The 12954-nt window shown below is 35.0% G+C and overlaps 1 long non-coding RNA gene across 1 annotated transcript; it reads right to left on the bottom strand.

Annotated features, from left to right (window-relative positions):
* Window positions 1-3857: 3857 nt before the first annotated feature.
* Window positions 3858-9557, bottom strand: LOC128248863 (uncharacterized). The gene is made up of 3 exons (XR_008264988.1): window positions 9380-9557; window positions 5388-6410; window positions 3858-4722 (listed from the first exon to the last, which is right to left on the bottom strand). It is a non-coding gene; the product is annotated as an uncharacterized LOC128248863 (long non-coding RNA).
* Between the last annotated feature and the right edge of the window lie 3397 nt (window positions 9558-12954).

Below are 12954 nucleotides of genomic sequence, written 5' to 3'. Positions count from 1 at the left end.
CATAATTTGGTCTAACACTACCACCTAGCACCTTGTGTGCTTTTTATAAAGTTCGCTGTGTTTTAAGTATTCAAGTCAGATCTCTAGTATGATACCTTCTCCTCCTCACTGCCTCCCCCACCCCTGAGTAAAAAGATTGAGGGAAAAATCTGCAACAGCAACCTCAGTGGCCATTTAGTTCTAATGTTTCTAGCAACTCTCTACCTGAAAGAAGGAAACTAGGGACCAGGAGGAGTATGAGGGGTTAGTTAAATAAAGCCAAAACTTTTAAATTTGTTATGAAATCATTTGAAAAACTTAAGAGTCTCAAAACATTATGGCTGTTCTATGTCGTATAATCTTATTTTGAAAATGTGGTATAAGGAAGAATCAGTGGAGCATTGAAGGTGAAGATATTCCCTCATGATATTCAGATGAGTTTCTTCATGTTCTAAACTCAAATAATACTCAAGTCAACTTTATCTTTCATCTTTCCAAAGTCAGTAAATTTAAGTAGCATTCATCAAGAACACAAGTTCTTATGGTTTTCAATAAGTGGTTTGCCAGAAAAGTTTAGGTGGCAGACAAAATACCTCGCAATATTTATAGTTACAGCCCTTTACATTCTAAGTTCAACTCCTGTTGAGGTCAACTTTGTCTTTCATCCTTTCAGGGCTGTTAAAATACTTTACCAGTCAAGATCAATTTCAATGACTGAACGAACCCACTCCCTAAATATGTGGCCTTGTGTTGTATGGCTACAAATCAATATTTTCAATTTCCTGAGTCAGTTTTACACCACTCATTAGTATTTTGAATTTTTTTTTTTTTTATGATAATTCTATTTTATTTACTTTTTTTAAAACGAAGCCATTTAGTTTAACTTTGGAAATTCATATATAAACTACTGCAACTATTACTGCTAAAATTTGGATGATTTAAAAAAATATATATATTCATTTATTTGTCTATTTGCTCTTCAGAAAGTAGACAGGATAGAATGATCCACTGTTCAGAAATCTATTCACTTCCCTCTTTTTTCTTTTGTTATGTCTTTGTGTAATTATTGTTACTACAACAATCTTTAACACCGCCAACCCACAGCCTCTTTTTCTCCCACCGTTAATGCAGTCACTAAGCAGGTAGGCAGTTGGTTCAAACAACCAAACAGCCAAAACAGCTTCAACCTCAGCCAAACAGCAGTATTCATATAATAACACCTGGTTTTCTCAAGCAGACAGTTATTCTTTCATCCTTTCATTCTTTCATTCATTCATTCATTTGTTCCACCAGTAGTGGGGAGGGTCTATGTGATAGAGGGGGGAAAAAAAGTATGAGATAACCTGATGGAGAGTTCAATTTCTGACTACATCCATCCAACAGATTTTACTTCAAAAATGTTAATTTTTAACTAACAACTATGTATTTTGACTTGTTTAATTGATGTCCTATTTTAGTGTGCTAATTAGATTTAAAGAGATTTGAGCATCAGATTGTGTGTATATATATATATATACACACACACACACACATATATATATATATATATATATATATATATATATATATATATTGATCATAGGTCAACTCACTCAGGGCTAGTGTGGTGCTAAAAAGGCAACTAATACGCTATATAACAGTTGCTGTTTAGCCCTAGGTCAACCCTAATAAAGCAGACCTATGGTCAAAAGCATTCTAGCTTCTTTCTTTTCTTTCCTCTCCATCCCCCAGACATCTAGGAGGGCTACGTTATCTAGAGCATCCTTTCTTTTTTTGAAGATGATTGGGATGTGATTTGAAAAAAGATTTAGCTGCTACTTCTAACAGGCTGTGCGACCACATACAGGCTCCCTCGTGGAATGTTCGCCTGCCAGTAAGTGTTGGTTGTGATTGTATGAAGTGGTGTCTTAGCTAGCTTGGTTGACTGGCTAGCTGCTTAGTGAGTTGGCAACCTAGCCTGATGAGTGGATAGATAGATGGCAGGCTGGTTGGTGAAGCAAAGAAGAACCGGAGAAGTAATCATCACAGAAGAAGGGAAAGAATCTGAAAGGAAACGACAGAGATAGAGAGAGAGACAGAGAATGGGAATGGATGGATTATTAAAGTGTAAGGTTATCCCACTGCAACCATCTCCAAGCAGTCAACTAAGCAGATAGTTAGGCTACACACATACAACACAAAATATTCACAGCACCTGGTTTCCCAAGCAGTCAGTCACTCAACATGACCTTGTTTGAGTTCACTGGTCACACAAGAACAGATGTTATGTGTGTATTTCCTCCTGAAAGGCTTCAAAAGTAGCTGTCAGCCTTGGGCAACTTGCTGTTCAAAGCCTTCAGCCACTGATTAAAAGACCATTTTTATTACAGTCATTCTTTCCTTTTTTCCCCATATTAATATCAGATCAGTCAAGTGAAGACAGAAACTCTTTCTATAATAATTTAGCAGGTGGTAGAGTGTCAGAAGTGGTAGAAAAGTGAACTAAATACCCAGAAGTATTTTGTCACTGTCTATAATTTACTGTGTTTAACACTCTTGGGACCACATTTACAAAATGCACTTTTGATAGATTTCAAATATTTTGAAAATGATTATGTATTGGGAAGCATTTGATAAAAATAACATTTTCATCATTAACCCATTTGTTATCACATTTCTGTTGAAATGCATCACCTTTCATCATCATCATCATCATTGTCGGTCAACGTCCGCTTTCCATGCTAGCATGGGTTGGACGATTTGACTGAGGACTGGTGGACCAGGAGGCGACACCAGGCTCCAATCTGATTTGGCAGAGTTTCTACAGCTGGATGCCCTTCCTCATGCTTTGTTTCAATTAATTTTGAAAATAATAAGGAAATTAGTAAAATAACTTTGTCATTATTTAGTCTGGTATTGGAACATAAATTAACATGAAATTTTGATGGAAGGTCTTAATTTAGATCACTTTAAAATGTAATGTTTGTATTAAAGGACCAGGGGTGGTGGTTTCAAGCAGGTTAGTATAAAAAGGGTTAAGCCACTGTTCAAAAATAATTAATGAAAGGGTCTTACTTAAGATTGTAAAGGGAGGTTTTAGTTTAAATATGAACACCTTAAAATGAGAGGTTTTGACTCATAGAACCCAAGATATTCTTAGGCGAGTTGGTTTATATAAAAACAGCGATAGTCTCAGAGTATTTTTATATGAAACAAAAGATATTCATAAACAAGTTGGTATATATAAAATATAGGCCTAGGTCATGTAAAGGCCCAAACCATGTCTAACTTAATAGCACCACCTGGTGAAGCCTTTTAGTCATATATGGGACACCATGGGCAACTCTAGCAAAGAGTTATTATTGTTGGAGACATATCCAGGTGTAGAAGGTTGGTCCAGGATTTTTGAAGAAATTTGTCCAGAGAACTTTAAGATTTTATGGGATCTGTTTCTGTTTTGACATATTTTGGTATGATATTAAAAAGAGCTGGACCAGTTGAAGTAAAGTAGTTGTGTCGTAATGTTGTTATGTGTCCTGAGTTCGATTTTTGTAGTGGGTGGATAGCACGGGGGCCAAGTCTTGGGTGGATTTTAAAATTGATGCCAACATCATTTGTGCAATATTGATGGAATATTTTCCACATCACACAGGGAAATATTACCTTGCATGGAAATAGGTGAGGGTTAACAACAGGAAAGGCATCCACCCATAGAAAATCTGCCTCAACAAATTCCATCTAACCAAAGCAAACACTGAAAAATGAACATGAAAATGATGATGATGATGATAAAGAAGAAATAACAACAACAACAACAAAATAGGCAATTTTTGATGTATAATTATAAAAGCATATTTTTACATGTTGGCTAATCTCAAGAAATCTAAATATAACCACTGATAACCTAATGAATATGCTTTATTCCCTGTTCTCCAGAATAACCAGATTATAATTTACTTTATACAACGAGCCTCATCAATTAAAGAAATAACCTTTTCCTTCAAACATTTTTATCTAAAAAAATTTCTTATAACATTATCACAAGTCAGTTTATCTGGCAATGTTTGATTCAATATTCCTTCTGGCTAAATTAACAGGTAAGACACATTGCCCTTTAAAAGGTTTTTGCTATGTTTAAGTTTGCTGAAAGATTTTTTTACAGATGCTATTGCAGCTGGAATTGTCAACAGTATTCTCAAATTAGCACAAATATTTGGAAATATCTCACAAAGTTTTTAGTCAGTTGATAAATTTAGCAGTTCTAAAGATTTCAGTTCTGGTTTCCAAAATTTGTTTTATGTATTGATGGTGAATGTATTTTGTTGCAAATTTTTCATTCTGAAGGTCAGTGGAATAATGATGTTCAAACAGCTTCACTTTTTTTTCACCTCTTTACTTTCAGATATTGTGAGACATTTCCTGAGGAAATCAAAATTTTCTGTGAACCACTTGACATTAAAAAGTATAATAAATTCTGCAATATCAATCAAAACTTTAACATTAATATGGGCCTCAGCTTGCAAATCCTCTGTATCAGATGTTTCTGAAAATTGGCATCAGAAGTTGTGTCATCATGCTCCCTTCTTTTGTCTCACACCTTCACATACTTGTGGGAGTTTGATTTCCATCTCAAGATCTGATGTCACCTCTTTAGCTTCTTTCCAGATGTTTTTCCAGTTGTTTCATATCTTCTTTAAATCTTCAAAGAAATTTCCCTTCACATCCAATGTGACACCTCTGGTTTAACAGACTTGTTGCAAATATCTACAAAAATCAATACCTTATATCAAACAGCCAAAATTAACATGCAAGCAAAGTGTGTAGGTTTTACTAATATTTCATTCACTTCACTTCTTGTACAGTCTGTTAAGCTCCAAAAAATCTTGCAATGCTAACTGAATGTTGTTAAGATGAGAAGCAAAATGCATGATACTTTCAAGTTTCTTTGCCAGAACTTATGAGCCAATAAATTGGATAAATTCAGACAACATTAAATGTCTGATTCAAATTTAATCAGACATAAAGATGAATCAAACATGTCTGACACCCTTGTTCATAGGTATTGTCACTCATTCACCCTTTCACAGGGTGAAATGTTCCATTTGCCTCAGAAAAAAATAGACAGGTCTTGGTAAGAAGCTAATAAAATATTTGAAAAGCTACATGTTTGCTAACTTTTATAAAGTGATGGAAGGGATTATTGAGGTTTTCTTTCAGCAAGAAGCCATCAGATTTTCAAGGGCCTCATTTTGACTCTCCAAGCCCCAATGTACTTGAAACCACTTTTTTAGATCCTGCCTGGGATAAACCACAACCTTAACCAGAAAGAGGTTTATTTCTCATCCCTTTTTCCTGTATAGAAAAACAGTTACATTATCTGACCAGATATAATAAAAGAAAAAAAAAACTAGATCAAATGGGAATGTTACCTGTGACATACAAGTGATCTGTCTAGGAACTGAAATTTCTCTTTAATCTATCTGCTTCTCATCATCAAAAGAAAGCTGCACCAACTCGAAAGGTCCTTCAAGGGCCTTGAGAACCATTTATTGCAATCATCAACCCTATTGGGACTGTATTCTGTCTTTATGGTTAAATTTTCAAAATAGTCAAGAATCATGAGAGGTTTAATAAAATAAATTACTTCCAACAAATAACAAATGTTTACATATTGATATACGATATTATCTTTAATGTAATAATGACATTTCAGCTGGATTTGAATTTTAAATGTAATCACTTTAATTGAGGCTGTTTCATGCTAGTTGGTGTTGAAGGCACTAAATATATAGCATGTGTCCCGAATGCTTTCAGACTGTTATGTCTATCAGTTAGTGGAGAATAAATTTAACTTGCTAAACTACAATTCAACCATTAACTGACACCACAACACAAAGTGAATGGTAACAGCCTGCCTCAGCTGTTGATGTCTATAAGATGTCATTGATAAATAATAAATTGTAATAAACTGCAAACAGGAAACTGTTCAGTCTTCTTCCACACTAGTTAAATAAACCTTTCATGGCCAATAGGTATGTGTTTGTGAGTGTTTGCTTTTATTGACTTCAAGAAGTGTGTGTGTATAAGAGAGAGAGAGAGAGAGAGAGAGAGAGAGAGAGAGAGAGAGAGAGAGAGAGAGAGAGAGAGAGAAAGTGGAGGGATTAAGAGTGGCGATGTTCATTTATTTTCAATAAATATTCATGAAGTAAATTAAATATTTACAGCCAGAATATAAACCTTAGGTGATTTCCATTTACAATAGATTTGTTTAGTAAATCATTATTTAATAGTAATTAGGTAAATCATTTTATAATGATTTAATATATTCCTTGCATATCTTGGTTTATATACCTTGAATATTCATATACCACCACCACCACTATCATCATCATCATCACCATCATTTAACGTCTGTCTTCTCTGCTGGCATGGGTTGGGCATTTCCACAGAATCTGACAAGACAGAGGAGTATATTGTACTTCAATATCTACTTTGGCAGAATTGTTACAGCCGAATGCCCTTCCTAGCGCTAACCACAGAGTGTACTGCATGCTTTTTGAAGCATTAGCAATAGTAAGGATGCCATGTAACTCACAAAGCTAAAGAATTGCCTTGACTGAAAGGGAGTACAGTAGAGAGGAAAGCAGCTTTATATGAGGTGCTGAGAGGTTAAAGTCTGATAGAAAGGACAGAAACAGGTTTCTTGGTGTAGAAGAGATACATGGCTGCTTCATATTATACAATGGTGAGTGGGAGTAATTGGAGTGAAGCTACAGAGATAAAGAGGGTGGTGATAAGGTAATCAATTTAAAACGCAGTTTATTTCTTTGACATGCAGGGATTTGATGAACCAGAGGTGATCTTCATATCAGGGTAGATTGATATCAAACGGTTCAATCAATGTTTATGTTCACTACCCCATTGCCCCATAGGACAATTAAGTTATCAGCATTAGGAACTTAAAATCTAAATTTTCTGTAGGTTTAATATTAAAGCTTCCATATGATATTCATCATTATGCTAGGCTAATCAACAAATTATGGAAGCCCAACATATGTCCTGATTATTTCAGTCATTCTGTATTTCAGTGTTGTTTTCCCTCTATATTCTTGGTTGTTCCACAAGGATCAGTGACATCCATTTTCCCTCCACAAATGATCAACCATGCCTGATTTGTCTCTCTCCCTGCAGATTACAGCATTATGATGTTCCTCTTGCTTTCCATTTAATGGGTACTTTGTTTCACCATTATATCAACTGCTACAACTGCTTGGAATGGAATACAGAATACACACATGTTCTCTTTGGTCATAATTTCTGCTTATGGAGGTCAACTTCAACTGGATTTGAACTCAGAATATAAAGCAACATAAAACACTGAAAAATAATTTAGTCCTGCTTCTCTGCTACTTCGACACTAAAGCAACGAAGAATACTGAAGTTGCTTGTCTTCCTAAGAATAGCTGTCAAATGTCCCTCAACCCATGTTCTACTGTCTTTAAAAAGCAAGGACCACATTAGGCAATGTAGTAATACGTATTTTATATTAATTTGCATACCCTAGTTTTAGAATAGACACATCAAATCCTTGCATGTCACAAGAGACGACTAAAAGGAAGGACATCTGGCCCTGAAACATTATCACAGAAAATATGCTAAATGCTGATGTAAGACAATGATGTACAATGATGATGATGATGCCTAAACGAAAAAGATGAGTCGGCCATAGATAGAATACAAATGATCATAGATCTATTGGATAAGAGGCAAAATAACAAAGAAGGGAGCATCAAAAATGTAGTTCTATAAACACACATTTTGTCTGGGAAAGAAGAGGATGGTCACAGGCGGAAAGCTTTCAATGACAGATCTATAGAATCAGGACTAGCCTGGGTCAAAACAACAACCACTAGCATCTTTGAAAACTCCTTTATTCCAACTATGTTCTACAATAAAAATGGTGGGAGGAAATGGCAATATATCAATCATTAAAATTCCTTTGTAACAAGAAAAAGCACTTTAAAAATCAATTAAAGATTTGATTCCATTTCTGAAACCAAACAGAGTGAGGGTGAGATGAAATGATAACCTTTAACCTTTAGTGAATTCACCCACTGGTTGACCCACATTACTGGTCTTATATCTGTAACATTGATTCAGAAGAGCAGGTGGGTGAAATGAAATGTCAGCTGTCAAATGGGCCTTATCCCTACTTCTAAATGCTTTGTTTGTTCACTTGTACTGGTTCGTTTTAAGCTTACTTTTTACAGCTAGTTTCTAGAGAGCCTTGCAAAGAGTATGGCCTATTTAATTTATTTAACTGCAGTAGATGTAAACATATTTAGATATAACTTTGTCAAACTTATGGAAAAAACTTGTGTTTTGTAAAATGGTGTGGGTATCTGTATGGATCTTTAATGATTTGGTCACTGCTCTTCTTCAGCTGGTGTGCATTGCATGACCATGTACCATATGTAATTACATATGTATGTATGTACACACACACACACACACATATTATACTATTGTTAGTACTTTTCAATACAACTAAAGGTTTAACCCTTTCGTTACTGTATTTATTTTGAGATGCTCTGTGTTTCTTTCAATTATTTTAAATATAACAAAGAAATTAGTAAAATAACGTAGTTATTATTTAGCTAGTGTTAGGAACATAAATTGTGACCAAACTTTGGTGGAAGATTTTAATTCAGAACTTATGAAAACAAGGCATTTGTATTCAGAGCCAGAGCCGATTTCAGCTGGGTTGGTAACGAAAAGGTTAATTAATAAAATCCTGAATCACATCGCAAAGCATTAAGATATAGTAGCAACTGTGGAGAGTTTGTAAGTGCATATATATATATATATGCACACACATAATAAACTATTTTTGGTATGTATGGGAACATCACAAAATCCATTTTTCTTACATGTGATGCTACAGATCTTACAGATATAAAAATGGCTGAAAATTGAAAACCAAGCTAATGCACACACATACAGAGATATATACACAGTTATGTATGGATCTATGGTATATATATATATATATATATATATATATATATATATGTATATATATATATATACACATATTTACACATATATATACATATGTATATCTATATATGTATGTGTATGTATATATGTGTGTGTATGTGTATATATATATATATATATATATAGATATGGATGGATGTATCTACAAATATATATATGTGTTTGCTGTGTATATGTATACACACACACACACACACACATACAAACACACGCACAAACACATATATACATGCATACATACAATATATATGCATGTATGTAAATATTACCAAAGTAAACATGTTCTTGACACCAACTGCACAACAACAACAACACTAGCAACAAGAGAAACAACAACAAGATTAAAGCATAGGAAGACCACCTGAATATTAAATTTTCCTCAGAAGTGTCTTTGTTTCAGTGAAATATCCTTAGAGTTGAAACAGAATAGCTGTCAGCAAAGAACATAATAAAGGCAAGTGTACTGTTGCCAAAGTGTTGAAGTTAGGAGGCCAGTAGTTTTGGAAAGGAAAGCCAGCTTCTGGCAGTGAAAGCTGAAGAGATATGGTTTAAAGATAACAGCTGTTGTATGAGAATGAGCAAATTATTTATGGAGACTGCTGAGGAGAGAATTATATCGATAGAATTGACTGGAATGAAAACAGAAGGCACTAAAAGAATTGTCAATGATGATTTGGGAAGAGAAAAACCATGGAGTCTCAGTTTAAAAAAAAAAAAATTAAATACAGGAACAAAATAAAACATTTGCTGATAGAGATTTGTATTATTAATGTAAAATCTGAAAGTCTAAAGGAAATAAAAAGGAAAGGTTATTTAATAATTTATACTATTATTACTACAACAAAATAACAATAAAAATAAAAGTGAATATAACAATGTATGTGTATTTCTAATGATTAATATGACTTGACCAAAATGACAAAGGAATGTCATTTAAAATTCATGAAGACTATTTAATGTCTACTTTGGCTCTGCTCCATCTATTGATTTCTAACATAAGCACAAAGTCACAAGTTTTGGGAGAAGGTCTATTTGAATATAAGGACCCTATTATATGATTTGTATTCATTTTATTGACCCTAGAAGGATAAAATATAAAGCTGACATTGGCAGAATTTGAACTCAGAGCACACAAAGACTTGTTACTAAATACCTCACTGGTATGTCCTGACACATATCCACCACCATCCCTCTCACTCTCTCGATCTCTATCTTTCTTAAGTCTCTCTTTGTCTCCCTTCTTCTCCAACTGGGGTATCCTTGTATCTCTTCTACAGCAAGACACCTACCTCTATCCCTCTATTATTCTTTTAACCTCTCATCAACTAGCACAAAAACCACTTCCTTTAGTACTACTCCCCACAGTCGAGGGAAATTTGTCTTGCAAGTTACTTGGTGACCCTGTCAGTGCTGGTGCCATGAACAAAGACTCTGGTACACTCTGTGTTATGCAAATTGTGCTATGATTTCAGTGATTTCCCTTGACATAAAGGGCATGCACATTTGATGATCAAAGAGAGAGTGGCCATTTTGAATAATATACGTTTAATTGGGAATATTGTGGATAGCACTATTATGACACTTTACTGTTTTGGACTATGACTGGAAATTGGTTTCTTTGAGCCAGGAATTACTGGTCATTCATAACACTCTGTAAAGTGGTTGGCCTTAAGAAGGGAACCCAGTCACAGAAACCATGTCAAAACAGACAGAAGAGCTTAGCAAAGTCCTCTGGCTTGCCAGCTCTTATCAAATCATCCAGCTCACGCCAGCAAGGAAAACGGACATTAAATGATGATGATGATGACGACACCAACGCCACAGCTGCTGCCACCAACTGCTGACAACAATGACAACAACAACATGCTGCCTGTCCACCACCCCAGACCTTACTTGATATACTAAATTCTCTTACTCCTAAACCTACATCAGTATATTTCCCTTTATAGTATTTTACAGAAAGGTTAAAATTGCTATTTCAAAGAGTTTAATGGTTGTCTGCTTTGACCTTGCATAATATTTAAGATTTTTCTATTCTTTACAAAACACCAAGTTACCTTTGTTCAGGTATTTAAAAAAAAAAAAAAAAAAAGCATAAATACTAAGAATTCAAGAAGACTAGTGATTTGCTTCTTTGGCACTGCTGCAAAAATGTTAGACATTCCTTTTCCCCATGACACATCAAGATATCTCAATTTATGCTTTGGCATGGAACAGATAAAAATCAAAATTCAAGAGGAACTGTAATCGTCTACTTGGACATTACTTGAAATGCCAGATTTTCCTTCTCTCGTTATACAAACAGACTCAACTTTATACGGTTTTTTTCACACAAAAGAATAAACACTAGAATTTGAGAAAACCGGTTGTGATGTGTACAGACAAAGTGGCCAAGTGGCCAGGGTATTGAACTACCAAGCCCTGGGCAAGAGGTTCAAAGCAGATCCACTGTTGATAATTTTTGTTGTTGTTGTTGTTAGTTAAACTCTGGTTGAGAAAATTGCTTTGTTGTGGTTTGAGCCTACATTGCCATAGTTCATCCTAGCTATTTGGGAGAATGGGTACTGCCAAATCATATAGGAATGTTATCTGCACTAGATTGCTGTTCTATTCAGGAGAAGAACTGCCGTTCACCTTGTGTAATGAAACCAGAGTTAATTAAATACTGACATTTAATAGCTTCTAAAGCTTAGGTTAGGTTTTTAATTGACTTTTCTTTTGTTGTTGCTTACTACATTATACATGATAACATTTATTCAGTTATTATGTTTATTGCAGATGGTGTCTCCAGGTAATTCTTCTCAATGATTGGTAGTCTGGAGCTGAACCATTCTTGTTCCATGAAGCTAACATGAAGACATGACAAAACACTTCTTAATAAAAGTCATTATTTGAAGAAGAATCTTTTTGAAGCAAACAGACTGGCACAAAATGATTGCATGAAACTTGTGACACTTGTAAAAGAAAAGGCATGGCTGTGTGCCTAAGAAGTTTATTTCCCAACTATATGGTTTCAGGTTCAGTCCTACCGCATGGCACCTTGGGCAAATATTTTCTACTATAGCCATAGGCTGACCAAAGACTTGTGAATGGACTTGGTAAATGGAAACTGAAAGCAACCACTTGTGTGTGTGCACATGTGTGTGAGTTCATATTTTCTTGCCTACATGTGTTCATTTGCTGATTTTAAACAATGGCTTCAGTGATTTGCTTGCATTCCACCATGAAAGCATGTCCTGGCTTTCTGACATGTTTTAACATGTTGTATGATCTTTATCTACAAAAAGCTTTATTCTTATGGTGTTGTTTGCTTCCAGTTCTCCCAGTAAACATGTCCAAACTGTTTGTTGTTTGGTAGACTGGGATATCATTGTCTCACTTGGAAACAAGTGGGTGGAATCCAATGGAGAAAATACAGTTTGTTTAGCCTGTTATGTTGCACTTCATATCATACACCACTATACAGCAGAGGTAGTTAAGTAGGTAGAGAATCACAGTAAATCTGGAAGACTAGTTCTATGAATAGCACTTAGTCATTCAAGTGACTATATGCCATACACCTGGTCAAATGGTGCCGACCAGGACTACACAACATCCTCATCACCCCCACCACTACCATCACAATTGTTAAAATTGTTTTGACATCCACTTTTTTATGCTTGCATAAAAGAGTTATGGGTTCTATTCTACCTCTGATCGGACCATGAAAAAAAGCAGGTTTTAAGCTTAGAACATAAATCATCATCACTCAACATCCACTTTTCTATGCTTACATGGATTGGAGAGAATTCACTGAGGCAGGATTTCTTTGATTGGATGCCCTTTCTGTCACCGACCCTTACTTGTTTCCAAGTAAGGTAATATTTCCCCGTGGTCAGACATGTTTTCTATGGAAGAATAGAAATGAAGGACACCATGTGTGTGATGGTAACACTC

The sequence above is a fragment of the Octopus bimaculoides genome, chromosome 10, assembly GCF_001194135.2.
Source record: "Octopus bimaculoides isolate UCB-OBI-ISO-001 chromosome 10, ASM119413v2, whole genome shotgun sequence".
Classification (NCBI taxonomy): domain Eukaryota; kingdom Metazoa; phylum Mollusca; class Cephalopoda; order Octopoda; family Octopodidae; genus Octopus; species Octopus bimaculoides.
Note: the sequence above shows the minus strand (reverse complement) of the source record. Positions and strands in the feature narration are given on the sequence as shown.